We start from the raw sequence: 24,868 nt of genomic DNA, 5'->3' as shown, positions 1-24,868 counted from the left end.
AGGCTCCTGCCGGAGGGGCCGGCGGCCCAGAGCCGCCGCGACTCGCGCCCCGCCCCCCGCCCCGGACAGCCGTTACGGACGGCGCCGTGCCAGCGTCCCCGCAGCGGCAACGGGTTCCCCGTCCCGAGACGGCGAAAGGGAATACCCGGAACCGGGCCGCCTCCAGTCTCATTCTTTATTGTGGTAAAAACAGCACTTCCGCCGCAAGCGGCCGAGCCCCACGCAACCCCCAACCCCAACGGCCGCCTCAGGCGCGTCGGCTCCCCTGCGCGGGCGCGAGGCCCCGCCCCCCCGCGAGCAGGAGACCGGCCCCGCGCCCTCTGATTGGCTGGCGGTGATGTAATCGCGCGAACATACGGGTACTCCTTGCCGCCCCCCATGGGAGCGGGAGGAGAGCGGGCTGCGCGCCGCTCCCCCCTTCCCGCCCGCCCCGCCACCAATCGCTGTGCAGGAGCAGCGCGCGTGCGGGAGTGGGCTCTGCGGCTCCCTCGGGGCCCGCCGGCCTTTCCCCAGTGCCCGCCGGCTCCGTTTGATTAGCAGGGGCGACGGCCAATCGGGAGAAGGCCGGTTTAGGCCCATTTCGCGCAGTGGCGGCTGGGCGAAGGCGGCTGCGGGAGTGGCGGCGCTGTGAGCCAATGGCCTGCAGGCAAACCGCGCCGGGAGGGAAAGGATGTGGCGGGGGCAGGGAGGCTGGGAGAGGCAAGGGCACTCGCTGACAGCCGCTTCCGTCAGTCCTGCCCAGGCTACGTTTAAAAAATAAAAAAAAGGAGAAAGACACTGTCCGTGCATTAGCGACTTGAATGACAAGAGCCGCAGCCAATAGTTACCAAAGCAGAGGGGAAACGCCCAATCAGGGAAAAGCTTTTGGGCGGGGCTGGCGGATGAGCGGCGAACGGAACGGCCAACGACACTGAGGAAGGGTGGAGCCGGCAGGGCGGGCGGCCAATGGTCAACTGGGAGGGGGCGGGACGGGATGAGCGACAGCAGAGGCAGCCAGTCGGCCGGGAAGGAGGCGGGGAGGAGCCCGGCGGCGGGGCGGTGGTGGGCGTGGCCGTGGGCCGTGCCCCGCGCCCCGCCCGCCCTTCCCGGAGCGCTGTGACGTGGGCGGCGGGGAGGGCGGAGCTAGTGGCGGCCTTTGGGACCGGGGCGCCCAACATGTCGGCGCTGCTGGCGGCGCTTGGAGTGCGCGAGCGGGCGGCGACTGCGGCCGGCGGCGGCCAGCGCGGGGCAGCCCGCGCCTGAGGCCGAGCCAGGCCCCGACCCCCCCCCCCCCCCCAAGCCCCTCACCCCGGGCCGGGCCCTGCCCTGCCCTGCCCGCCGGGAGCCGAGGGACGCCGGCGCTCCTTCGCCGACAGGTAGAGGGGTCAGGGCCGGCCGCGGGGCGCGGGCAAGGGGGTGGTGTCCGCGCCGGGGCGGGCGGTGGCGGGCGTAGAAGAGGGGAAGGGGGCCGCCGGGCTGGGCTCGGGCGCGTGTGTTACCGGGCGGCGGGGCCTGCGCGCGTGGCGTGGGGAGCGGGGCCCGGGGGGGTGGCGGGCAGGGCCTGCCGCCGGTGCGCCCCCGGGTAGCGGGCAGGCGCCGCGCAGGCCCGGCCTCCGCTGCTTCCCGCCGGGGGAGGAGAGAGGTCTGGGGGCCGCGCTGACAGGGCCTGCGGCGGGGAAGCCACCCCCCACTCCCCCCCGCCCCCCGATGTAGCCGGGGATGGGGCCGTCGGGCCCGCCCTCTGTGGGCCGGTGCGGCGGCGGGGCACCCGGCGGCCCAGGCCCCGCACGCCGGCGGTGCTGCGGGTGGGGCGGGGGAGGTGCGGGCCGGGGCCCCCTGCGGTGCGGGGAAGGGGTCGGGTGCTGTCTGCGGGGCGAGGCGAGGGAGGGGGCGCCGGTGGGCCGGGGCCCCGCACACGTGTGTCGGCCGGGGCAGCGGCGGCACCCGCCGCTTAGTGATGGGGGGTGGGGGTGGGGGCGGCGAGCCGCGGGTCGGGCCACGGTGCTGGAGGGAGAAACTGCCGGCAGGCCTGGGTGCTGGTGCGGAGCTGGCGGTGTGCGGAGGGGGTGTAGGCACGGGCAGCGCCGGGGCGCCTTTGGCGTGGAAGGGGAGAGAAGTTGAAGGAGGCTGGTTCCCGTAGTTTGGAGCTCGCCGGCTTCGCGAACCCGGTGGCTACAGACGTGGATGTATTTTTACTATAATTTGCAGATGGTCGAAGGGAGGGAGTTATTTTGAGGGGCTGGAGGCAGCTGGAAAAATCTGTACGAGTGTTGTTTTGTGTGCTGTGGTAGGTTGAGGGGTATGTTTATACCGTGGGGATGCAGACGGTGGGTGAAACCGCATGTATTTATGAGAGCATGTGAATTTAGGAGTGATAGGTAAACAACCTCGTGTGTGTTGTGAGAAGTAAGGTGTTAAGTTGGCTGGCTTCTAAGGCTTGTGGAGAGGGCAGGCTTTGGGTGGTAAGCCTATGCACAACTTACAGGCACAGTGGTAACAGGTTGCTACAAGGTTCTGAACTTGTTTTGTTTGGTGGCCAGTGTGGTTAGACTTAATGTGTGAGACCTTCGTGTGTAATATGAGATGGTATGTGGACAGAAAAGCACGCATGTTCCTACCGTGTGTGAGTCGATAGGTCTGGTGCTCACACGGAGAGTTGAGAGAGATGCCGGGCTGTCACCAGCTGCATGAGCCCTGTTTCTTGTGTGTCGGGATGAGCTAGGGCAGCAAGTAATGTGGCCTGTGTCCCGGGAATGTGAGAGGAGCTGTGAATTGGTGTCTCACCTGTGGTGAAATTGAAATGCTGATGTTTTGAGCCATGGGATACAAATTGGAAAATGTGTAGCAAATGCCATGTGTTGGGGTCATGGCAGTGCTCTTTGAAGAAAAGTCTGTGTGTGCCCTGGGGAGTTGTAGAACTGTAGGTGTCCATATTTGAGACAGGTGTCAGGCCGTGTAAATTTCTGCCTGTAAGGGCATCAATACACACTTCTTGTGGGTCTATTTCCAGGGATTACCGTGGAGTCTAAGAAAGCGAGGGGGCTTGGGTGAATATTTAGAAGTAGAAATTAATTGTGGAGTCTTTGAAAGGTTTGTGTACGCTTGAAATGGGGGGGGGGGGGATAGGATGAATTTGTGGGGATGATGCATATACAACGTGAAGATTATGTTAGGCTATGTATACATGTGTGTATCAGGGGAATGGTATTTGTGCAAAAGGGAAACTGGAGTTTTCGTATTGCTGAGTTAGTGGGAACTTTGTGTATGGAGAGAGGAGGTAGGAATTTTTGGCTGAGGCTTTGAAAAGCCAAAATGGTGTGGGGGAGGGATGGTGAACTGGGTCCAGGGTCCCAGGTGTGTCCTGAGCAGGTAGGAGGCTGTGGAGGTTTGTTGCTCCTCTTGTCATGGAGAGAAGTATTTTATGGTTGTGACAGCCAGTGGAAACTAAATAAAGTGAATGAAGATGAGGCAATTTGTTACTGTTATGAATGTTGTAAGATTAAAGGAGGCTACAGAATAGTCAAGGGTTTCTCTTAAAGGTGCTTTTCTTCGTTTATTTTGCTCTGTTTGTTCCACTGGGTAAATTGTCCATTAACTTTAAGGGTAAACTTTTGCTGAAGCTAGTGTTCATAATGGTGTTGACAAGTCAGCAGCTAACTAAAAGCACTTACTGTGGTGTAGACAAGCCCCCTGTATGTGTGGGCTCGGGGCCTCAAATGTGTCTATTGTATATATTTACTATGTCCGTTATATATACCTTAACACTTTAGCTGAGTGCATGTGTCTGAAAGGTATGAAGTCTTTTGTACTGGACATATGCTTGTGTTTGAAAGGGGGCTAGTGCGTAAACATTTGAGGGTGAGATCTGTGAAAAAGATAATCCATTTAGACCAGAAAGCTGTTTGGCTCAGGTGGAAATGAGGAAAAATTGCATGCGTGTATCCCATGGTCTGCGGATTTGTGATAGTATGTATTATTTGTTTACACAGCCCCTCATCTCTTGTTCCACACAGATATTTAGAGGAGGTTGTTATGTAGGATACTAATTTAATTAAGGTGCATAACATCATGGTGAGGGAAACGGAATTTATGTAGTATTGAGAGAGCTGTATAGAGCATGCATAGAACCCATTTTTCTTGTGTTAGCTGCGAGATGGTCAGTTAGGTAGGGAACTAGAGGAAAAAGAGTACTCTGATAGTAGTTGTCCTGGATAATCCAGTTCTCGTCTCTGGTGCAGAATTATAATTGTTCACTTAAACTTTTCCAGTGGTGATCACTAGTGCATGCTTCTGCCTTACTAAACTTGAGACCCTGTCTGGCAGAAATATAAACCCATCACAACTGAAATCAAAGGTTGTGGAATCTGCGTCTTGAACATTGTCTTTTAAGGGCCTCAGTGTCAAGAATGACTGGTCTTGGAGGGGGGTGATTGAGAGTAGTGAGTATTTCTTACAGTAATGTGTTGCCTTCATATTACAGAGAGTGAAAGGCAGTAAAAATCCACTCTTAATGCTGGATGTAAAAATCCATGTGAAGTATTTGTATTATAATAACGAATATCACTCTCTGGAGCAGGGTTTATTTAGACTGCAGCAAGGGATGGGGTTGTATGTGGAATGATGTTCAGAGAGTACTGTCCATCTGGAATGAAACAAACTGCAGCACACGTAGCTAAATGCTACCATAAAGTTCCTAGGGGGTGTGTGTGTTGTTCTTGTTGGTTTTGTGTGTGTGTGTCTTTTTGTTGTCATCCCCCCCCAGTAAATCCTCTGAAAATTGAAATTAATCATTTGGTACTGTCTTGGATCATCAGTCCTGTAAGAATGCCTAAATCTGCCACATAGGCCTACTGCTGTAGCTTAGTAAGTGGTAAATAGCTGTTCTTTTCTGGTCAGTGCTGGAAAATAGGTAGCAAACCATTGGTTTTTGCAAGCACAGTCTCTTTCAAGTGAATGGGAAGACCTTGGTGAAAGAATCCAGGCTCTAGACTCCATGTGTGGATTGTGATTACTGTAACAGGTCATGCATATCTTTGTGTCCATAGTTGTGTTTTTCTCTAATATTGATTCTTTCTGCCCACCGCCTTAATTGTATCAAGTATCTGTTGTATCTAACTTTTTTTAATTCTTGCCACCTTGTCCAAGAAGTTTTCTCATCTCTCTGAATTCAGTGCTGCACTAGTGTTTGTTTCTCTTCACTTCTCTGTGAAAATGAAGAAATATCCTTCAGATCTTGGGCCTTTTAGCAGCCCAAGCGATTTGATCTGAATATTGGTTTTCTCAGTAAATTGGAGGAGAGCAAGGGTGATTTCTTTGGAAAACTGTTAAAGTAAAAATTTTTTGCTATCTTGGTTCCTTATTTGTTGCTTTTTTCATTCTGTGCTTAATGCTTGATCATCTTCAAGATTTGGCTTATAAATGTACAGGGTGTGAACTGTGGCTTCTTCCTTCTCACTGTATTAGCAGTGAGAATGCATGATAAATGTTTTATGAAACTTCAAGAGGGGTCTGATTTAGCCCTGGTCTTCAGCATATCTGGTATGCATATAATCTTCAGGGAATTTAGTTTAAAATTCTGGACATGTCATTGTTGTTTATTAATTAAAAAAACCCCAAACCTCACATTCAAATAACATCAGATTATAGAAGCCCAGAAAAGGGAAATTTTTTGCATGGACAAAGAAACATGTGTCCCTGATGCAAGAACAAGAATCATAAAAACTTGTTGTGGTTTTTTTTTTTCAGCAGACAACCTTGTGAACCTCTCAGCTATTTGGCTGACGTATTTCAGTCTTGGGCATATATTTAGCATGGGAAACTTTGGACAAACTGCTTAAAATTTGGCAAATAAATCTTGTCCAGATTTATACCTGTCTCATGCTGAAGCCAAATAAAAATTCTGAAAAAATTAGTGGGAGGCACTCTAAAAGGAAACTGGTCTGAAAAGCTTTGCATGAGACACTGGAAAATAACTGAGCTGGTGTAGCTCACCTCAGTTTCTTGAGATGAACTGAACTGCTCATCTCAACTTGAGACATTATTGGCATGATGAAACATGAGGGTTGCCAGTGAACATTGGTTAAATTAGTCTTCTGGCTCTTTGAAAAACCTGTATCGGGAGAGAAGGCACAAAGATGTTTTAATTTAGAAAACAATAGAAGGGAAACAAACCCCATATCTCAGTGGACAACAGCCTTTCTTATAGATTTGGAGGAAACTATTCAGGCCCAGGTATTATTCTGCTAGGAAAAATAAGTCACCCACAACTTTTTCCCCATGCACCATTAGTTTCTCATTAATATTACTTCAGTGCATCGTTTCATGATGTTGGTATATTACTACCTCATGGTGTAGGTTCTCTGCATCTTTGATGGGAAATAACCTGTTTGTTGAGTTTTCTTTCAAATAAATAGTGCAACTAGGTGCTTCAGTCTATTTTCACAAGAGTTAACAGGAATTCAGCTCAGAAAAATGTCGCTTAAGGATGTTTCAGTCAAGGCTACTGGAGAGCTTAAGATGGCTCTTCAGTGTGTGTGGTAATGACAAGTCAATGACCACAAACTTCCAGTTAAGTCACAAAGGAAAACATCTGTCTGTCTTTGCAGTTTTCAGGGGATTAACGTGTTAACAGAAAATGTCGTCTTCAATAATCCTACTTCTGTGTCTGCACCTCAGTGTAGGAAGTTGACCTTTACTGAATGTAGAGCGCACATGGCTCTGCATTGTTAGTATGTGAATTAATTGTTTTTATCAAGGAGGTAATGAAGTAAGATGGTGATCACTTGTTGAGTGGAGGAGGTATACTTATTGTAATTTATTAATGTAATACTGCTTTGGCCTGTTCTCATCAGCTCGTCTGTCCTGTTAAAGCCAGGTATTATATGTTCAAAACTCATGATCTTGCATTTAAAATTTTCTATAGTGAAAGAAGAAATTAGTGACTGGAGAGCAAATCTCAAATGATGGAACTATTTGTAAAGAACTGATATTTTGATTCAAGTGGAAAACTGAAACAATATTATGTTGGTCAGCTTATTCAGAAACAAAATCCCTTCTTTTCTGGGCAGCTTTGTTGGTTAAGCTGATATGCAAGTAATATAAAAGCATTACTGAGCACATGCTGCTCTTCCTTTCCTACCACTAGCTGTAGTGGAGCCATTGATGTGGGTTATTGGGTTGTGTTTTCAGTGTCATTTAAAAACTTCTATGAAACAGTAAATACAAGTGATGCATGAAGTGTGTAGGTCTTGGTTTTTTGTTTTTTTTTTACTTGGAGAACTTTCCTAGATGTATCCCACTAGTTTTTGATACTCCTAACTGTAAAGGGGTGGAAGCAAAAGTGGATGAGTGGTGAGACACTGCTGCTGTAGTTACCCCAGGAAAAGGAACACTTAAATTCACAGTGCAGCCTTCCTTTTTAGGGCTGATGAGGTGTGTGTTGGCTGTTTAAGTCTGTGGCTTTACTTACTGCTGCTTGAGGCTCTCTTAAATGGATGGGCAGTATCTACCACACTGATATTTACATTAGCAAGCAGTATGCTGCAGTTGGACAAGATTATGGAGTTAAACGATAAGTTAGGCAGACCCAGTGTCCACCGCGTGTGTACTTCATGGGGCTTTATTTTAGACTAGTTGTAGTCGATTTTGTGGACTGAGTATACTCCAAATAGTACTGGGTATGTAGGTGCTTTCCCAGAGTTTTTGTTTAGGTTAATCTGAGAGGTGTTGAGATCATGTATTCAGAAACTTCTGAGAGAAGCACAGGTGATGCAGATTTAATTCAGAAGTGCAGTCCTGATCCAAACTAAAGTGCTAGTATAGATGTACCAACAGGTCTTTAAAAGGTACCTTGGAGCATTGCAGAGGGTGTTGAGCTATGTGGGGAACTGGATTCTGCCTTCTCCTGCCCCCTGAGTGCTGTTGTCAGGACTGCAGAAGTTGTGCTGCTGCTCTCTCAGTAAGGATAGTTTATCTTGTCAGGTAACTGAATTGCTGTTCCCAAATTATTGTCACTAGTTTTGAAACTGTGTGTGGAAATGTCTGGTGTTAAAACTACAATTCTGGAAAGTAGTTCTTTCATGGTTTTACTTCAGTTATTCAAGAATGAAACTAGCTGTGTGAGCAACAGGTTATGAAGCCTGACTTCCTGTGGCTTTGTCTTGTGGTTGGATTTTTCTGGGTGTACTGTATTGTGAGCTCTGAAAGTATTTTCATGAGTTCGGGGCACTATCTGTCCAGCTGTCTGTATAGGAAGTTGGTTTTGGTAGTATAGCTGAGCTTCTGCTGCACTTGTCCTCACGGGGCACTAGTTCAGATGTGTCTCCTTGATTTGACTGTTTATTTCCACAAAGCTCATAGGACCTGATTGTCTCTGAAATATTTACCCTTCTGTTAAGGTCTGGATTGTGGCCAGTTTCAGTGCAACTTGGTGGTGGAGGGAGGGGTGTGACACACACTGGAGCTTGGCTTCCTAAGGTGGATTTTATTTATTTTCCACTAAAGCTATAACTGGTTTTACTGTCTCTTTGTATTTACTAGTGTTGTAAATTTCTTCCATAAGAGTTGAAAGTATTCCCTGCCCCCAACACTTGAGCAAGCATACCTAGAAATAGGAAATTATGTTCCTAATACCAAATTCTTAAGGGATGCTAAAAATATCTTCTCCATAGGATAGATAAAATTCTTGAGTATCCAACATGCTTATTAAACCACCTCCAGATAAATATAGACAGGTCTAAAGTTGCCTTTGAAGTATATTGTAGCCTTTTGTGTTTCACACTGGTATCACATATGGTAGTTTTGGACCACAATTCTAGGAGAGAAGTGAATGAAGGTTTTGAAAATGAATGACGTATTGAAGCCTCTGGAGTACAGCTAGATTGGATTTTGAGGGTGGTGGATTAGGAGTTGAAGGGGGCAGGGAGTTGTTTGTGATCGCCCTTGTGACCTTGAAAAGCTGCTGAAACTCTAATGTGCTTTGGAACTTTTCAGATGAGAAGTACTGTACTGAAGCTACGTAGTACTGCAGGCTGAGTTCTGAGAGTTGTCTTCAGTGTATAAAGCTAAGGAAATGGTTCCTTTTGCTTCTATTTTAAGTGGGCCTGTACTCTAAGCACTGACTTCAGAGAGCTTCTGTAAAGGTATGAAAGGTGAGCCTAGAATAGATGTTACTCAGTTTCTCTCTGTGTCCTTTCTGCTCCTGCTCTCTGTTTCCCCAGTATAGTAATAAAATACTTGTTTTATTTGTTCTAGTTGCCAACAGGCAAATCTCATCCTGGTCAAAAGGTACTCTGCATACCAGTTTGTGCACAAGACCTCACTTCAGGTATGGTGCCAGTTGCAGGCACTGGTTTCTACTGTCTGACACTGATTCTCTGTGGGGCATTTGAGAAAAATTGTTCACAGCTGATTTTTCAAGAAGAGGATACTCTTTAGGGTGTGTATTCAAGGCAAAAGTGAAGTGCTGTTCTCATTTCAGCTTCTGTAAAACTTGAATCCAGGCCTAGCAGAGGTAGTCTGTTGACTCCCATAGGTAGTGATCAGTCCTACATCTTAGAAGGCAAAGAAGCTCTGTCTAGCTCAATGGAGCCCCAGTGCGCAATTCTGTTCAGAGTCACAAACGTTTCTGAAGTGACACCTCTGAGGAGGTAATAAACAATGCCTAATTACAGAGGGGATTTACAGGCATCTTTAGTGAATGTTATCCAGTAATTGTGGGACTACTATACCTATAGATGTATCAAACTGACTCCTCAGATGTGATGTTTATCCACTTGCTAGCTTGTCATGTTTTCTGTATCTTTACCACTTTCCAAGAGTCATATTACAGCAAGGGATTTTTTGTTTCACTTTTCCTTTTATTTGAGATAATGTCTTTTTTAATGTTCTTTTATGGGGTCTAAGTGTGAAAAATACTCTTGTACTACTATTGATAATATCCAATACTTGATCTGGATTTGTTATTTCCTGCTCTTTACCTTCCTGATTGCTTTGGCTGGTGGATGAATTTATTGGAATTATCTGAAGTTTAGATTGTGGCTGATAATGTTTGAGGAGCACTTTTTCTAAACTTGTGCATAAAACTTCTAATAGTAGGGATTATATACATAAGCAAAATGAAAACAATCTTCTGAAAATAATAGAGCTAATATTGGGGGTGAAAGGGTGCGTGAAAATTGGTCTGTAAAACCTCCATAGGTGCACGACAATTGAGCTGCTGTTTAAAAGGTAGCCTAGAAGTTCATAGGCATTCAGTCATTCAAAAGATGCTTTAATAACAGCAATTGCTTGTTTTGTGGGAGGTTTTCCAACCAACCATCCTTTAGATTCTGTGCATCTCTTACAATGTAAAGAAACTGGAAGCAATTTAAGGTGACTTTCTTCATCATTTGTGGGATCAAGGAAAAGACAAGCATACCACCTTTGCAGACCATTGTGAAACATTCTCTTTCCAACATAATGTTTGCTAGAGTCAAATAACTGTGCAGTCTCTGCAGGCAAGCCCTGAAAGCTCATCTGTTCTTTATAAATGGTAAAAGCTATAGTTCAATGTTTTCCTATGTTTTAAAAGTGAAATAATTAGGTTTGTTTGATGTGGAAGAAAAGCATTGTTAGGACCCTGCTATAGTGACAATGGTGTTTGGTATCCTACTTTTATATCACAGTAAACAATATAATTTACTTCACTTCTGTTTCCCCTTTGGTTTGCCTTATGCTGAACCGTGTGTATACCTCTGTATGTTTTATTACTGTATTTGAGTGTAAGAGTGATGGAGGTGAAGAGCTATTGAAGACCAATATCTAGCTGGTAACATTAAATCCAATAGGATGCCATCTCACTTTAACTAGAATGCACCAAACATAAGCAATTCTCAGCCAGAGAACAACTTCTCTAAAATATTTAATAAACTCAAAATAGTAGCTGTTTTTAACTATGTATGTATGTTTAACTATGTATTTTAACTATGCAGCTTACTATGTGGTTTTGACTATTGTTACAGTATTGTTTTAATGTAAAAGAAAAAAGGAATGCTGTCAACTTGGAATATCTGACTGCTTGGAGGGAAGGGGATAAACTTACACACTGTCAAAACAATTTCTGATCTTTTTTAACATGAAGTGAGATGGGGCTTGACTTACGGAGTCAGAGGGGAAGAAGTAAAATTCCAGTGTAGTTCAGGATTCTTGAAATGAGCTTGTGCAATGCTGCTGCCAATGGCAGGGAATAGAATTTAACATGGTCCTGAAAATGTCACTGGGGAAAGTACTCTGAAACTGTATGTTTTAAACCCTTATTAATTTATATTTGGAAAATATTTTCCTTGAAAAACACTCTATATACTCAGATATATTTAATGACCATGCTATTTTCAGTCAAAAGTTTTCCACATTTCTGAATCTATACAGAGGGAAAGTAGGGCTCTGTGTAGGAAAAGTACTAGTCAGTTACTAGCCGAAGTGATCTTTTTTCACATTTTAAATTTTGTTCAGGGTTACCAGTTGCAAATGTCTTGTATAAACAAAAACTTGAGGTAGCAATTCCATAACTAAAGTAACTAGTTTTTTTGAAAGGTGTCTTAAAGTTTGTCCAGACTTGAAACCTGGTTATGTTGTCAATTTCACAAAGAATACCAAGCTAATGTGGAAAACTTCATACTATGTCTCTCCATATTGTCCCTTTCTCCATAGGTCTTGTTTTATTGAAGCACTGATTAAAACAGAAGCTCTTGCCTGCAAAGCAGACATGACAGCTTAGATCTGTCATGAGTTGTCAGGTTTGTGCTTGAAGACTTTCTAAAGTAGTGGTCCTAGAACACTGTATTGAAATCTTCATCATCCTTTTCTGCTGCTTATCTTCTTTTTAGTAATCATCTTAAGCTATCATTAGTACAAAAAGAATCAGTGAACCTGGACTACCTGCGAGCAAACTTTCTTCTGCACAGTTTAGTTTGTTCCAGTTTCAGAACTGTTGATTCTTTCCACTTAGTGTTCATCCTCTTCTTGCCTTAGGTCAAAGTCTGATACTGTTACTGCAAGAGAGAAACTGAAATGAGGCAAGAGAGGAAATGAAAAGTAGCATTCTTAGGAAGAAAACTCCAATGCTTTCTAAAGAACTAAGTCATAAATTCACTGAGCACTTAAACTAATCCAGAGAATACTTGAGTAGGCAGAGCACACTATTCATCGATGAGTATTCTTCTTTATTCTCTTATCACAGGGTTCTGTTTTCTGTTCATTCATCTGTTCATCATGTGAAAGATTTTTATCAGCAGATAGGCAACCTTTTATTACCAAGTTCTGCTGTTCGCCACTAGCCTAATGGAATTATTTGCCTTTCAGGGGTATCATGACATATTACTTACATGGGTAAAAGCCAACAAGTATTAGTTGACTGCTGACATCTGTATTGCTGGGTGAGATGGGGAGGATCTTTATATTATTATTCATTCCCTCTCTTTATTTTTGTTGATTGGTGCATTCCTTTAGCTCATTTACTCCTGTTGTGTCCCTTAAGAAGGGCTGGGTGGGAATGAGAGAAGCTTTAGTCTACAGTGCTTATCCCTGAATGATGTAAAAGGGGTGTTTTTTTTCACCCTGAACTGTCTAAAAAGTCCTGCAGATAGAGGAAAACTTAATACGTGGCATGATCTATTCTTATTATGGATTTAAGGTGTCATGGATTGGTAGACTTGCATCACTGCTAATGAGGAAGCAGAGATTCCTAGGTAGGTTTGGTTGACTGAAACGATATACTTGGACTAAACTGCCTTGTTGAGAAAAGGAAAGGAAAATCAGAGTGGGCTGATGTGATTCAGAATAATTTTTTCTATTAAGAGAGAAAAAGCAGTAAAGCTTGTTTGGTTCAGCTGCCAAAGGGTAGTGCCTTCAAAACTTTAGAGACAGGATGAAGGTAAACCCAGCACAGTTGAAGTAGCTAGCATGTAATTCAGTTGAAGCTGAGGTTTTAATTCGGAATTTCTTTTGTGTTGGTTTCTAGTCATTAAATCTTAGTCTGCCCCAGTGAGAGGTGCTGGGCACTAGATATATCTGCTTCTCTTGTCAGCCAGGTACAGTTGTTATTTCTTTGCAGCTGTTTAAAAACAATGGATGTAACATCTTGGAAGCTGGCTTACTTCATGTACACAATATAACTTTGTTTTTGTCTCTTTGTTATGGGGAATTCACTCCCTCTACCCTAACAACTCTCTGCTATGTGCTGCCTACTTGATGAGCATCTGGTATTCTTCTTGGTTAAAGGTCCTTCGAATTTTTTTCTCCACCACTTTTCAGTGGTGATACAGTACAGAAAAGATTTCTTGTTGGGTCTTTGCATACACTCAGGCATTTGCTTCTGGAACCCACTCAAAATCCTGACTGTTTTGTTAGTAAAGAGGTTCTCATATAATTACCTAAATATGTTAGTGCTGCTGTATTTCTGCAGTCTTCTGCCTCTGTCCATGTGCTCCTCTTCTTCCTCATGCTGATATTTGGCTGTGTTTCATCTCATGGTGAGAGAGTTGTGATCTGTGTGTGTGTTGAGTATCTGTTGCTGAGGTTAAGTTTTTCTTTTTAGTTTAGCTTCTTGAATCAGCTTGCTACATGAGAATATGGCAGCAACTACTGATGCAAAAATTGGAGTAAAAAGTACACGTGGCCGGAGGCGGGCTTACAGCAGTCACCAGTTTAGCTTAGCGTAATGTCTTGTAAGACTGTGCCCTGAGATGTTTTAAAGAAGGTTCTTTTAAGGTGTAGTTATTAACATAGGTTCTTAACACTAATGGTTTGTATACCTGATGACCTATCTTGTAGTGGAAGTGCTAAATTTGCTTGGAATGTTATTGCTGATGAAGAGAAGACCATACTGGAAGTCACAACTGTGACGGTATTAGCAGCGTCACCACTGTGTTGCAATCCTAAAGTGAAAGAACATGCAATTAAATGTTGACTTCAAAACCTCTATTATAACTAAATTTAAAAAGGCCATCTCTTCTTTTGGATTTTCCCAAAATGCATAGCCTGCTACAGATGTTGATATGACTCCCTTCACAGCAGTCATTCTGGTTTAATTAAATATCAGCACTTGCTGACAAGAATATCTTTATTCTGTGGGCACATGAGAATACAGCAGAAACCAAAACTTTACATAGCAAAGGTCATGGTAAGGAGTTTGTCAGAAAGTTTCTGAGAAAGTCAAGCTGTTTCTCTCTGCTTTTTGTCATGTTTGCAAATTTACTTATCGGATAAGAGGACTGCCTCTGCTCATCTGTGGTGTTGGCATTGTTCACTGCTTAATGTGGAGCTCAAGTATCTTATCTATTCCCTGCTTCAAGCATAAGTTTTGGGGAACTGCAAAGGGACTGAAGTATTTTGGGTGAAACATGAGTAATCTCATCACTGGTAGAGACTGGAATTTGTGGTTGTTTGTCAATCACTGATTGTTTTTGTGTCCGAGAGTTCCTGATTTTGTTCAATTTCAAAGGTGTCAGTAAGTGAATTTTCTTTCAATACATTCCAGGAGAAAATCGAACCAGTTGAAAAGATGTAAGCAATCTGAATTTCAGAAATTCTTCCTAATGTGCATAATGAAACATGTTTAAGTTCTCTTGGCCATTTGTTATTCTTCTCCACTCCTTTCTCATGCCTTTCTCTACCACCACTTTCTATAATAAATTTTAGGTAGAGTTATAAAAGGAAAAACTTGGTGTTCATAACCTCTGCTATTACTGTCTTCTTGCCAGATACCTTGAAAATTAGTCAGAAACTCAATTGTTTGATGGCTGTGTTCACTTGTTGAGACCTGCATGTTTTTATGTGCAGAGTTCTTATATTTAGGCTTTGGAACATTTGTATTCTGCAAATTGTTGATGGTTCCTGTTCACTGTTTTAGGCATCCTTGCTATGTTACATAATAAACAAAGCTTTCTATTTCACTTGCTAAAAGCATTAAATACTGCTTTACTTGGATGGCACTATCAATAAGTAGTTTATGTCAACCTGTAGCAAAACATTTCTGGGGCCCTTAGGAGAAAAAGGATGACTGGAAATAGTCAGCATGGCTCTAATAAGGGTCAGTCATTCTTGATGAATCTGACTGACTTCTGTCGAATGACCGGGTCTTCAGCTGCGGGGAGAGCAGTGGGTGGTTTTTTCTTTTTGACCGTAGTAAGGCTTTTTAGTGTCCCACAGCATATTCCTATTTACAATCTAAATGGGAGGATAACTAGATGAGTGAAAACTGCTTCAAGAGTCATCTGAAAGGGTGGCTGATGGTTTGTACTCTGCCTGGACAGCAGCTACAACTGGAGCTCCTTAAGGGTCTGATGTGAGCTACTTTTTTTTAATGCCTTTGTCAATGACCTGGAGGAGGAGGTCAATGCACCTTCATCAGGTACGTGGTAGACACAGAACTGGGTGGCTCCAAGGCAGGGCAGCCATCCCGAAGTACTTGGACAGGCTATAGGAGTGGGCCCATAGGAATCTTAAGTTGTTCAACAAGGGTACATGCCAAGTCCTGCTTCCAGGATTGGTAACCCACCTGCAGTGCTCCAGACTGGTTGGACTGTAGCTCTACTGAGAAGGACCTGGTTCTGGTGAACAGCAGACTGAATACAAGTCAGTGGTTCACCCTGGTAGTGATGAAAGCAAACAGCTTTATCCCCCTTTAGTTGGCATTTGTTCCAGATGTTTCCAGGCTGCATCTGTAATACTGTGTCCGGTTTTGCTCCTGTTTTCCCTACTACCAACAAGAACAATGTTGACAAACTTAAGGCAAGTCCACCAAGATAGTCAGGGAGCTGGAGTATGTGACCTGTGAGGGTGTACTGAGAGCCTTTGTTGGCCTTGTTTACCCTTGGATAAGAGGTGCTGCTTAGGAGAGACCCAATAGCTACCATCTGGTATGTACAAGGACGGGTACCAGGAAAGTGGAGCCGGTCTCTTTACTGAGGTGGACAGTGGGAAAACAAGAGACAGTGGTTGTAAATTGAAATGGGTGGATATATGTTAAAAATCTTTGCTGTGAGGATGACTGTTAAGAGGTTATAGGAGGTAACCTGTAAGCTTCTGTGGAGGCTTTCAAGACCTGAGTGGATAAAGCCCTGAGCAACTGGGACTTGAGTTTGGCATTGGCTATACTTTGAGAAGGAGATTGAACTGGATAACCTTGTGGGTCCCTTCCACTCTGAATCATTCTTTGAAGAATCACCTGTGGCAGGGACCTAAGTAGCCCAAATAATCGATACATTTTGATTTATTTGGAAGTTTGGTTCCTTGTCCAAGCGGCTTTATTTCTAATGCTGCTAAATAAAATAAATTGGACATAATAATTTGTTGACTATTTCTGATATTAAGAATTAGTTACTTGAAATCTACCTACTGAGTAAGCATTGAATAAGCAGGATGCATTCATTAAATAAGCTCATTTCATCTAAGGAAGAAAAGAAAAATACTCTTACTGTTGGAAAAGAAGTTTTAGAACTTTATTTTTATCAATGTCTTGTCTCTCACTTGCCTTCACCCATTATTGTGAGCCTTGTAGTAAAACAAAGCAATTTGAAGTTACAGGGGGGAAAGAAAGATACTGGAAAAGGAAACTAAATCTGTTTCTCTGAGACTGGTTCACTTCCCTCTTTGCCCAGGTCTATAAAAAGAGGCTGTTATCCTGCATGCTACATGTAGACATCTCCAAAAAGAAGGCGGCTTTAGTCAGATTCATGCTGCAGAAGTTACTGGTATATTCAGGCATGGTGGGTTCAACTGTGATAGCCCCTCATGGATTTCTGTGAAAACCAACTTCGTTGCTTTCTCATAACCAAGATAATTTTGATGAATAGTCAGGTGTGTTTCTGCTTTTGCTTTTAAAGGAACCTGCAGTGGCTAGTAATAGGCTTCTTTGTCATGGTTTCTGTGCTTTAGAATAAGTTTGAATCTCAACTTCTAGTCTTTCTCCTCATTTGAGTCCGGGATCTGGATATATTCTTGTAAATGATTGCATTAGTATGCCAGACTTTTCCATCTTCTCTCCACTTAAACATGCATGCATATGCATAAGTATAAGCAGGCACTCTTTGTCATATGGTTGGACATACTCCTGGTTTGGAAATGGATTTGCTTACGCCTCTGCGAAGGTGGTACGTATTGACAGTGGGAGTTTTTGGCAAGTAGTGGCCACTGAATGGCATAGCTTAGATCACTTCATACTTTTATCTCTACCAAGTGAAAGACTTTCACATGATCTTTTGCTGCGTTACCTTAGAGAAGTAGGAATTTCTTGACTAACTTGGCTGCTTCCAGTGCTTCATGTATTTTATTAGTTCCGATCTAGAAGTTGCTATTAACCAGCTCTTAAGCTATAGATTTTACTGAATGTTGTGTTGAACTAGGGGAGAAATTGGTCAATTCTTCCATCTTACTACTTTCAGACTCACAGGCTCTTCTGCTTTATTCACCCCTAATATATAAGGAAGAGTCTCTAAAGTGAATCTTTATCAGAAGGACAAAGATCTGGAAGAAATTTGTCTTTTTTACTACATTCAAGGTAAGACTTTCAAAATTGTCAGATGACAAAAAGCATGAATACTGAGGCTTGCAAAATGGTACTGAGTTCTTGGCTTCTTGCATATTATACTATTCCTACAGAATATTATGAATATTTATTTTGTATTAAATACTTCTGCATAGTTTTGTGGAAATACACTAATGATCAGAAGCATGTAAGCTAGCTGTGGCTGTGTTCCTTAAATAAAACAGTTCAGGAGGTTGCTACATGTAACTAATGTTTATTCTGCAAAGCTGTCTTTTGGGTAGCATAGGAGTTCCCACTTTGAAACCTGATACACAAAGCTGCATGATGTGGAATGTCTTACTAAATTGGCTGTGTCTTTAACTCTTTTTGGCTTAAAGTCCTGTGCTGAGCTGATTGTAATTCCTCTATGAATGCAATATTGTAGCTCAAGTGACATTTCCAGTCAGTTTCAAAATATCAGGAAATAATTGCGAGTCAGAGGGCAGGTTTGGTTTGCTGCATTTTGGAAAAAATGGTAGATGCATTTCTTTCAATTAAACTGTAGCTTCAAGCACCTATACAATTGTCATCTGTCTGCAAGTTAGAGCACTGATCAAGTGGTAGAACCATTGAAGACATTCAGCAGAGAGATACCATTGCCTTCAGCTTCCATGCATGGTTTGACAACATGTTCAATAATGTTTGTTGTGTCATTCCCACACCACCCCCAGGGAAGAGTGGAGGATTAAACAAGGACTAGGGGGATAAAGCCTGTAGCAGACAAAGTGGAGGTCCCTCCAGTGGGACCAGTCTCGGCAAGAATGTTGATAGACTGTACTGTTGAGTGGGCTGGCATCGTGTTCATGGCACTCAGAAGGGAGTAACTGAAAAAGTGGTTCAGAAGAGTGGAGAGGCACATAGCTCTATCCCTTGCAGATCGGGTAGTTTGTGTAAGAAGGGGAATACAAGGCCATAGTATTCAGCCATAGAACAGATGGTGGAGGCATTCACATGGAGTCACTCAGAAGGACGTAGGAGATGTTTTGGGGACTGGAATGTACAAGTAGCACTTACTGTAGGCAGCTGGTTGCCTAATGCTAGCTCTTCAATTTGGGGGGGGGGGGGGGTGGTGGAGACCTACTGAAATTGGCACTCATTGTGCTGAATTCAGCACCTCTTTGAAGGCTCACATCAGCAGTCTTCTGTTCATGCACCTATTTCTAATTTGTTGTGACTGCATGGTTCTGTTTTTTATATAGCAGGTTTTACTGAATTATCTGTGTAATCCCCAAGCTGAATGTCTACTTTTCTCTTTAAACTGCTAAATTCATCAGATTCTTTCAGTTGCCGTTCTGCAAAAGCCTGAATACTTGAGTATTCCCTTGTGAGCCTTTACGGTTTTTTTTTAAATGGATACCAAGTTTAATCCAGGCAATTTGTTAAGCCTGGTATAGAACACATGCAGTTTAAGCTTCACATGTAGTAAAGAGGTAAGACTGAGATGTGAGAGCTTTGGAAGATATTGTTTTAAAATAACTTGGCATGTTGTCTCTATAAATGGGATGACAGAGTGGGACATCTGCCCCCTCGCTACAATTAATTGTGGTTTTATGCATCTTTGTGCTAAGGTGGTCCCATCATCATTCAGTCCAGCAAGGGCATGTCTTACAGCCAACAATGTGCAGGAGCAGTAACCTTTGGTGGAGCTGGAGATGGTGTCTTAATCTGTGTTATCCAAATTTGCCTGCAGCTGATGTCTGATCTCATGAACAGCATAAAATGAATGTTGACTTATTAACGTGCTTGCTTCCTGGAATCCTTTTTGCTGTCAAGTCCATGTAGACCTATTATTACTGCCTGTAATGCCCTTAAGCATCTTCTTTAATATTGATTTCTTGAAAACTGGCATGGTCGTCTTGTATGTTAGTTTTAACATTCTTATTGATAAAATTGCCCTTTGAATTTTTGCAGGTGTAGTTCGACATGTATTGTGATACTTGCATAGTAGCAAAATTAAGTGTTTACTCAGTAGATATATTTGAAACTTCAGCATTGAAATATATATTGCAAATCAAGAGAGTTTAAACTGTATTGGTTAGAAGTGAGACAAACTGATTTATTGTGAAACTGAAGTTGCAGTACTAATTGGACAAAACTTCGAGTATTTAAGCTTGCAAGTTGCCAAATGGCTGCTTCTTGCCAAGTACTCCTCTGTTTAGATGACAAGTGAAGCAGTTCAGATAGCCTCAATGCAGACACCTGAAAAAGATTCCATGTGTCCAGGCAACGATACTGGAGACTGCTGCCAGAAAAAAAGGTAATGGAAATTTGCTTCACTCTGCAGTTTCTAGAGATAGTGATTTTTTAAAATGAGACTTCAGACTTTTTCTTAAGAAAAAGTTTCTCTAGCTTCATGGAGAAGTAGAGCATGCTATAAAAGTGCAGGGGGGAGTACTGTGTTCTCTGAAGTAGTCTGACAAGCCATCTGTGATCTGAAACCTAACTTACTATTAATCCGCAGTATAGTATAGAATGTATTATGTGATAAGAGGTATATTGATCCTGTTACAGTATGGCAGTATATCATTACATATCATGTAGGATCAGCTGCTTCTCTTACGCATTTGTTTATAAGTACCTTAAAATGCTTTGAGACAGCCCTTATTTGAAATGAACCAAATCAGTTTAACTGGGTTGATTTAGAAAAATGATAAACCTGTATTAGCAGTAAGGGAACAACTTTTGGAGCAAACAGACGATCTTCAAAATGTTAAGATGTCCTCACATTTCGAAGTGCTGATTCTCTTCGTACTAATACGGTAGTGTCACTGAAGTAACTTTGCTAATAGGTAGAAAAAATTTCTTAACATGGAAGAGACTGAGGAAAAAAGATGTTCTAAAACTGTAATTGAGGTATAAAAATAACTATGTATTTTAACATTTCCTATTTGGAGGCTTCAGTTCCTGTATTATTTAAATTAGTTCTTTTGGAAGACTGTGTGTGTAGGCTGCTAGTTGACATAACAGATGGTTGAATTATCTCTTTCAAAGTTGTGTGATTTGCAGTAAACATTAAAATGCCTATACCGTAGTAAGCGTTAACATTTGGCAGCTTGTAGTACTGGTGTTCTTATATTACTGATTTGAATGTGCTGGTGGTTTTATTATGGGGTTGAATGACCTTTTTGCATTTATACACAAAAGGAGTTAAATTAAACCTAGGAAGTGGTAACAGGGCTAAAAAAGCCACAAATAGATCCAAGTGGCTAAGTAGTGTGCCAGAGAATTTATGCCTCCTGTAACTGTCTGCACAGGTACATCAGCAATGTCCAAGTCTCCTTTTTTTTTTAATCTGCTGTGATGGCTCAGTTTTAGTTCGTTTGTATCTGAAGACTTATCCTTAGAAGATGAGGGAAGAATAAGAACCTTACTTGCATTCTTGGAGAGAGGGGAAATCCTTCCCCTGATCCTCAGCATCACATATAAAGAAATAAAAAAACACTCTTACTATCCCTTATAAACTTGATAAAACTTGATTTTGGTCACTGTCAAACATAACATTAGGGAACTACTGTATTTTCTGTACCTGGTACTAACTCAAATACTGTAATTTTGATCTTTTTGCTCATTTTTCACTCCACTTTGTGGAGTTTAAATTCCTTCTAAATTTTGGATACTCTCATGGTTCCACTTAGGGTTGTGTGTATTACACATGTAAGAGGGGGAAAATATTATTAGTTGACATGCATATATTATAATGGTTTAATTCCCCTGATAGACCAAAATGGGACGCTATTGTGCCTTTGAGAAACCTGTGTGGGGTATTTGCTCTAAATACAGGATCTGTACAGAAAAATGTTGTTGAAAGAGGGTTTAGGCTTTTTTTTTTCTATCAGGAGCAGCAGAAATATAAGATGTGGTACTGAAGATAGAAAAAATTCCATATTGGCTGCCATGGCAGTTGCAAGACTTCATTCAAAAGCTGACTTGTTCTAAATGCATTGCTAGCCACAGGATGCCAGGGTGAGATTCCTGACCCAGACAAAAATTAACTTTTGGGTACTCTAGCTGGTAGCTGGCTTAAAATCTCTGAATGCTGTTCAGGGAAGAATTAGTCAGGATAGCCTTCTGCACACAATCTGCTCTTCCCCTTTGAGAGCCTTTCATATGAGAGACTCAGTGATATCAATCCTTTGAAAACTATCAAACTTCCCAACTATACCCTACAGCTAGAGCATCTTAAAATTTTGGAGGTCTGTCACCTTTGCTGCCTTAGCAATGTAAGTAGACAGTTATGCCAGGTTTTTTACCTCTCTATCCTACAAGTTTTAAAGTCTGTTTCAATGTACTTTATTATCTAAATGCACATACTTGCTAGAGAATGAACCAGTCTGAAATCTGTCACTTTCTCTGATTTTCCTGACAGCTACTTCTGTAAGAGGTCTTTATGGTTTTATACTTAAGGTGTTTTCTTGAAAAGCATAGCAAGAAAGGGCTAAGCCCTTTTTACTGCATAATCAACAGAAAAAGTTTTTATTTTCAAGATTACTTCTGAATGAGAATAGTACCGTAGTTTGCCAACACCTTGCTCCTTTCTTGGGGAAAGGAATGACAGACTCTGGATGCTCTTTAATACTGCTAAAGTAGCTAGAGTAGATGAGACAGTTCACTCCTGTGTGAAGTGAGGTGTGGTTTAGTGACATGCTGTTTTGGCCCAGAGGACTTCTGAGTAGATGTGAGTAATGTTATCAGATGACAGGTGTGGTGGATTCTCTCTCAGAACATTTAACCAGTGTTCAGGCTGTGATTTCTGCTTGTTTTAAGCAGATGGATGTTTACAAAATCTAAGTAATCCACCTGGAGTGACTGTATCTTTTTTCAACATTGATTTGAAGGCCAGATGTTCAGAGGCAAAACATGGACAGATGGTTGCAAACTGAGTCATTAGCTATTGCTGCCTAGGTGTTCTAGCTAGTAAGATGATAATAAATTTACCTCATGGGGGAAACACCATAGGAATGTGCTCAAAAGATGGGCACTTCAGTAATAGTAAACATCTTTTGTTGCCCATGCAAATCACTCCGGTGTGTCTGAGCTGGAGTTCTGAATCCCCATGAGGAAGATGGGTGTTTGCACACTCTGCCCTTTGCATTAAGAAAAAAGAAACATGAACCTGTACAGAATGTCAACACATATTCCTTAATTAGCAGCTCCTGAATTGCTGTGGAAGGCATACACTATAAGCAATGATAAAAGCTAGTTAGACTTTTGCAAGCTATTCTCCAGAAGGCCTTAGCAGCCCCAGTCAACATGTTTGTTCAAAGTAGAAGTGCTCTACTTACAATCCTTCTTTGTAGTTTTAATTGAGATTTTTTTGCAAAAGAGCACTTAACACATAAACACAGTACGTATTAACTCTTGAAGATATTCACTCCTCAGTTCAGCTAAAGGTCAGGTAACTGAAAATGAAAACCATTTTGTGCTTGGGTATTTTTACTGAAGCATGTTAGATGGCCTTCTCCTCAGCATTCCTGAAACTGGATGTTTGAATAGCTGTCCAGCATGACTGAATGAGAGAGGATTCCATATTTCTGTGCTTGAGTTATGCTAAGTATAACTGATCTCTTACAGGAGAACAGAGGAGTAAGTGCTTGCCAGCGATCTCCCAGTAGGCAAATGTAGATTGCATATGTGCATTTTGAATACTAGTAAGGCTGGCTTTTGGTATTCCTTCATCTTCTGCTTGTATAATTCAACAGAGTTTGAGTTACTCATCAGCTAGATGAGCAGTCTGCTTCAGGCATTCGCTTGTACCAGCGTAGCTATCTTTGTGGCTATGCAACAGACATGAGCAGGGAAACAGGATGGAGCTGCTGAGAGCAAATATTGCTTAAGCTACCACTGCTGCCAAGACATCTACATAGCCATAATGTGAATTTCCTGATCTAAAGGTTACCTAAAAGATATTTACAGAGACTTCAGTAATTAAAGAGGTTCCTTACAAATATGTATATTTAGGTCTGCAAGAAAAGAGTTCAGAATAGCTTTTATTACTGCTTTCTAGATGTAGCAAAAGGCAGCTTTCTGATGCTGTTGCTTAAGTCCATCATTTGTCAGGTGATTCTTAGAACTATGGACCTAATTAGGATGCTAAGCCCATAGTATTATCAAGCTTTTAGACTTGTGTAAAATACTAGCCTAATAGTATGTTCCTGTTGGAAATTCAGCCTTAAATAGTTCAAATGACTAACTTGCAATAAAAGATTGAGCTGCACGCTTCCAATTGCTGAACTAAATTTTTCACCAGAACCCCAAGTAAATTTATTTCAAGGCATTCACCTTTTTAAGAAACCCTGGGCATTACTTCTAAAATGCAGTGGAAAGATACCATAGCACTATTTTACAAAACCATAATACTAGATCAACTGCTTCAAAAAGGATAAAGCACTTAGATTACTTCATAGAGTTTTTAGTTTTGAACTTTTGTTCATTCTCCATCCTTTAATGGTTGTCATGTGGAAGCTGCATTAAAATGTTCACTATTTGAAGGGGAGGGGGGCGGGACACCAACAAAAAAGCCATACACCCACAAAACCACAAATCAAGGCTTTGCCCAGTGTTGGTTGATTCACAATGTTTTTGTATATAACCAAGAACAACTTAGCAAATTCAGAGAGAATTCATTATCCTTTTATTACAAAGGATGATCCACTTTCTCTTTAGGGTGAAAGTTGTACATTGTCTCAAGTAATTACACAGAAATTAACTCCTGTTTTAGTTTGGGCTTTGTCATATATGTGGACTAAGGAACTACTGTGTGAACTTGCAGCACAACTAGTGCACTCCCTTGGTGGGTGCTCTTATATTCCCGGAAAAATCAGGTAACCTAATTAATGACTCTTAGGCGAGGGATGTTATCTTATGTTCACCATATGTTGGGAGCATGCAATTGGTAGGTTGCGGTATACTAGCTACCCTGTGGTAAGCTTACACTATTGCTCTTTTCCTCTCCCTCCTAATATCTTTTACTTCTGCAAAATCTTTTATGATCTTCTGCGTGAACCAGTTCACAATTCTGGGGGTGATAGTGGCAGTGGTGGTCTTGTGATGTCATAAGGTCAATTATGACGTTAGATTATAGTGTGCTCTGTTAGTGTTCAGTGAGTGGGTTGGTTTGTTTACTTGTTTTAAAGCAGCAATGATTTGGTTAATTGTAGAAGGTCAGAGTCATAGTTGGTTGCAGAGCAGAGTAAAAAGAGTGTTCTTCTGGTGCTTCTCTGACCAGAGTCTGGAAACTTGCAAAGGACTGGCTGTTGTAGTGGGGTTTGTTTTTAAACACTAGGATTCAGCTTAAGGATCATTAGTGCTTTGCCACCAGGGTTATTC

At 42.3% G+C, this 24,868-nt stretch overlaps 1 protein-coding gene across 6 annotated transcripts in view; it reads left to right on the top strand.

The window, feature by feature from the left end:
• Window positions 1-1,099: 1,099 nt before the first annotated feature.
• Window positions 1,100-24,868, top strand: part of PPM1B (protein phosphatase, Mg2+/Mn2+ dependent 1B) — a 64,014-nt gene continuing 40,245 nt past the window's right edge. The window contains exons 1-3 of one of the 6 annotated variants that reach the window (XM_064446097.1): window positions 1,101-1,355; window positions 8,971-9,128; window positions 9,232-9,304. The gene's annotated coding sequence lies outside the window, so the exon portion shown is untranslated. Of the gene's footprint in view, window positions 1,356-8,970; window positions 9,129-9,231; window positions 9,305-17,399; window positions 17,516-19,701; window positions 19,800-24,868 lie in introns of those variants that run through there. The other 5 variants (XM_064446096.1, XM_064446095.1, XM_064446098.1 and 2 more) reach the window with 5 other exon arrangements.

Source organism: Phalacrocorax carbo, chromosome 3 (assembly GCF_963921805.1).
Source record: "Phalacrocorax carbo chromosome 3, bPhaCar2.1, whole genome shotgun sequence".
Lineage (NCBI taxonomy): Eukaryota > Metazoa > Chordata > Aves > Suliformes > Phalacrocoracidae > Phalacrocorax > Phalacrocorax carbo.
Note: the sequence above shows the minus strand (reverse complement) of the source record. Positions and strands in the feature narration are given on the sequence as shown.